The sequence below is a fragment of the Myotis brandtii genome, unplaced genomic scaffold (assembly GCF_000412655.1).
Source record: "Myotis brandtii unplaced genomic scaffold, ASM41265v1 scaffold314, whole genome shotgun sequence".
In the NCBI taxonomy this organism is placed as follows: Eukaryota; Metazoa; Chordata; class Mammalia; order Chiroptera; family Vespertilionidae; genus Myotis; species Myotis brandtii.
In genome coordinates, this window is record NW_005362033.1 from 2,181,690 (window position 1) to 2,186,660 (window position 4,971).

Here is a 4,971-nt window from a genome sequence, read left to right on the forward strand (position 1 = left end):
TTCCTGGTTTTATATCCACTTTGTCACGGTGTACAATTCTTTTTCTTACTTTGCTGGATTCTATGTGCTGGTATTTTGTTAAGGACTTTGCATCTACTGATGAGGCATACTGGTTTGGGTATTTACTTTTTAGAATTGTTTTTGTTTTGGTAAAGGCAGTACCAGGTTTGTAAATAAATTTGGAAGTGTTTCCTCTTCCTTCCATTTTTCTGGGAGAAATTGTATAGAATTCATGTTGATTCTTCGTTAGAAGTTTGGTGAGATTCTCGAAGGAAAGCATGTGATCCTGGAGATCTTCTCCCTGGAAAACGTTGTGCCACTTGTTTCTGGCCGCCATGGTTTCTGAAGAGAAATTTGCTGTCATTTGAAATGTTTTCCCCGTAGATAACGTGTCGTTTTTCTCTGGCTGCTTTAAATACATTATCTTTAGTCTTCAAAGTTTAATTATGATGCCTCTTGCCTTGAATTTTTTGGGTTTACCTGTTTGTGGTTTGCTCATCTTCATTCGTCTGGGGGTTTACGTCTCTTGTCAGATTTGGGGCGTTTTCAGCCATTATTTCTTTGAGTCTTTTTTCTGCCCGTCCCTCCTTTCCGCTCCTTCTAGGACCCCTTTGTTACGGCCCCACAGTCCTGAGTCTCCCCGCCCCCCAATCCTTTTCCTCCCTGTTGTCATATGGGTATTTCTATTGTTTTATCTTCCAATTTGCTGACATTGCCTCTGTCCCTCCGTTCTGAGCCCATCCACGAAACATGTTATTTCAGTGACTGTATTTTCAGTTCTAAACGTTCCATCTGGTGCCTCTGCAAAGCTTTCATTGTTTTGCTGAGACTTTCTCTGTTTTCATTTGTCTCAAGTGTGCTCGTAGTTGCAGTTTGGAGCATTCACCGCGGCCGCGCTACACTGTCAGACGTTCTAACATCTCTGTCCCCCGGTGCTGGCACCCGTCACTGTTTTCTCATTCAGGGTGAGATCTTCCAAGTTCCTAGTGTGATGAGTGATTTCTCAAACGAAAGCTGGGCAGTTTTGAATGATGTGAGGAGACACTGACTCTGCTTAACCGTGTCTTCGCTGGCTTTTCCTGACGCCCCTTGGGAGGGCAGGGTGCTGCGTCCTGTGCCCGGGAAGGGAGCATGCAGGTCCTCCTCCTGCCTTGCCCGCATCCAGGGGCTCAGGGCTTTGGCTCCCCAGGGACCTCCACTAACACTTTGGGGTGGGGGTAGAGCTTGTTCCTGGCTGGGAGGAAAGTCAGGGCCCTCCTACTTGGCCTCCTCTGATACAACCTGGGGGAGGGGGGAGGTCTGGGCCTGGTGGGGGCGGCGGCTCCTCTGAGGGGTCTGGCCGCAGGAGAGTATTTATTGTCCAGGAGTTTTCTGTCTTGCCAGATTTTCCCTTTCCTGGCTTCTTGGCTAGAGAGAGCAGGCTTGGGAGTTGAGCAGGCACGGATGTCACTGCAGTCGCGGCGGTGGCAGGGCGGGTCGCGAAGTTAGCCATTTTGTCTTTTGCTTTTCTTCCCTTTGCAGACCAGGCCTCTGCACTTGAACAGCAGGAGGAGCGGCCTCTTCTCAGTTGGGCTGGCCCGTGACAGGAGCCTCGGTGAGCAACTGAGAGACGTGACCCACGAGGTGGGAGCTGCACGTTGTGGCGCAGCTGACCTGCCTCGTTACTTTTATTTTCACCTTTCCGATGGCTGTATAGCTTGGAGTTTTCATTTCCCTGGTGACTGATGATGTTGACGATCTTTTCATGTCCTTATTTGCCACCTGCACATCCTTTCCAGTGAAATGTCTGTGCCTGTGTTTGCCCATGTTGTAATTGATGGTTTGCTTTTTCACTGCCAGGTTTTGAGGGATCTTCACATGTTCTAGGTAATAGTTTTTGTCAGACACGTGGTTTGCAAATATTTTCTCCCACACGGTGACTAGCCTTTTATCCTCTTTCAGGGTTGGCCTTTCATAGAGCAAACATTTTACATTTCGATTGTCTAATTTATCAATTTCTCCTTCGTGGATTGTGCTTTTGGGGTCATGTCTAACAACTTTTTGCCTAGTTCTGTGTCCCAAAGATTTTCTATGTTTTTCCCTAGAAGTTTTACAATTTTACATTTGGGTTGGTGATCCATTTTGAGTTAATTTTTATAAAAGTGTGAGGCTTAAGTTAAAGTTATTATTATTATTTTTGGCTATAGATATCCAATTGCTGCAGCATCATTTGTTGAAAAGGCTGTCTTTTCTACACTGAATTATTTTTATATCTTTGTCAAAGTCAGTTGGGTAAACCTGGTCAGTGTGGCTCAGTTGTTTGGAGCACCATCTGCACATAAGAGGCGGCAGGTTCAGTTCCTGGTCAGGGCACATGCAGGAGCTAACTGATCAATGTAGCTCTCTCTCTCCCCTCCCATCTCTCTAAAAAGCAAGCCAGTGGGGATATTTATGTGGGTCTGTTGCTGGGCTCTCTATTTGTTCCACTGACCTATGTGTCTGTCCCTCTGCCAGCACCACACAGTCTTGATTGCTGTAGCTATATCATGTCTTCAAGTTGGATAAACTAGTTTCTTTTTCTTTTTTTAAAAAAATGTCACTATTCTAGTCTCCTTGCCTTTCCATATAAATTTTAGAATAATCTTGATATATGTACAAAAATGTCTTATTGGGATTTTGATAGAAATTACATTAAATCTGCATATCAGTTTGGGGAGAATTGATCAACATCTTTACTATCTTTAATCTTCTAATTCATGAACATAGTCTGTCTCTCCATTTATTTAGATCTTTGGTTCTTTTATTGGAGTGGTGTAATTTTCAGCATACAAATCCTGCCTGTGGCTTGTTAGATTACAAATAATTACAAAATAGCTACAAAATACAAAATAAATGCCAAAAAAGTATTGTTTTAGTGTTGCAAATACTCAAATATTATAAAAGTATTCTATTTTTAATTTCAGTGTCCATGTGTTCACTGCTAGTATATAGAACTAGAATTGATTTTTGTACATGCTTCTTGCATCCACTGACCTTGCCAAACCACTTATTCCTTCTAGTAGTTTTTAGGTGTTTTTTGTGGATCCCTTGGGATTCTCTACATTGACAGTCATGTCATCTGCAATTTGAGACAGATTTATTTCATCCTTCCCTGTCTGCCTTTTATTTCCTTTTCTTGCCTTATTGCCTGGTTAGGACTTCCAGTGCTCTGCCGAGCACGAGTAGGGAGAGCAGACACCGTGCCCAGCTCTCGGGGGAGCCCGGTCTTTCACTGTAAGTGTAATGTCGGCTGTAGATGCTCTTTATCAAGCAGAAGAAGCTTCCCTATTCTTCTAAGAGGTGTTTTTTTTTTATCATTAATGGATATTGAATATTTAAAATAGCTTTTCTGCTCCAACTGATATTGATTATGTGCTTTTTTTCTTGAGTCTGTTCGTAGGACGGATTGCATTGATTGATTTTCAAACACTGGACCAGTTTTTCACCCTTGGATTATTAAGTCTAATTTATCTTCTCTCTACCTTTCAGTCTTTCCTGGTTTTATATCCACTTTGTCACGGTGTACAATTCTTTTTCTTACTTTGCTGGATTCTATGTGCTGGTATTTTGTTAAGGACTTTGCATCTACTGATGAGGCATACTGGTTTGGGTATTTACTTTTTAGAATTGTTTTTGTTTTGGTAAAGGCAGTACCAGGTTTGTAAATAAATTTGGAAGTGTTTCCTCTTCCTTCCATTTTTCTGGGAGAAATTGTATAGAATTCATGTTGATTCTTCGTTAGAAGTTTGGTGAGATTCTCGAAGGAAAGCATGTGATCCTGGAGATCTTCTCCCTGGAAAACGTTGTGCCACTTGTTTCTGGCCGCCATGGTTTCTGAAGAGAAATTTGCTGTCATTTGAAATGTTTTCCCCGTAGATAACGTGTCGTTTTTCTCTGGCTGCTTTAAATACATTATCTTTAGTCTTCAAAGTTTAATTATGATGCCTCTTGCCTTGAATTTTTTGGGTTTACCTGTTTGTGGTTTGCTCATCTTCATTCGTCTGGGGGTTTACGTCTCTTGTCAGATTTGGGGCGTTTTCAGCCATTATTTCTTTGAGTCTTTTTTCTGCCCGTCCCTCCTTTCCGCTCCTTCTAGGACCCCTTTGTTACGGCCCCACAGTCCTGAGTCTCCCCGCCCCCCAATCCTTTTCCTCCCTGTTGTCATATGGGTATTTCTATTGTTTTATCTTCCAATTTGCTGACATTGCCTCTGTCCCTCCGTTCTGAGCCCATCCACGAAACATGTTATTTCAGTGACTGTATTTTCAGTTCTAAACGTTCCATCTGGTGCCTCTGCAAAGCTTTCATTGTTTTGCTGAGACTTTCTCTGTTTTCATTTGTCTCAAGTGTGCTCGTAGTTGCAGTTTGGAGCATTCACCGCGGCCGCGCTACACTGTCAGACGTTCTAACATCTCTGTCCCCCGGTGCTGGCACCCGTCACTGTTTTCTCATTCAGGGTGAGATCTTCCAAGTTCCTAGTGTGATGAGTGATTTCTCAAACGAAAGCTGGGCAGTTTTGAATGATGTGAGGAGACACTGACTCTGCTTAACCGTGTCTTCGCTGGCTTTTCCTGACGCCCCTTGGGAGGGCAGGGTGCTGCGTCCTGTGCCCGGGAAGGGAGCATGCAGGTCCTCCTCCTGCCTTGCCCGCATCCAGGGGCTCAGGGCTTTGGCTCCCCAGGGACCTCCACTAACACTTTGGGGTGGGGGTAGAGCTTGTTCCTGGCTGGGAGGAAAGTCAGGGCCCTCCTACTTGGCCTCCTCTGATACAACCTGGGGGAGGGGGGAGGTCTGGGCCTGGTGGGGGCGGCGGCTCCTCTGAGGGGTCTGGCCGCAGGAGAGTATTTATTGTCCAGGAGTTTTCTGTCTTGCCAGATTTTCCCTTTCCTGGCTTCTTGGCTAGAGAGAGCAGGCTTGGGAGCGTGTGTGTGTGTGTGTGTGTGTGTGTGCGCG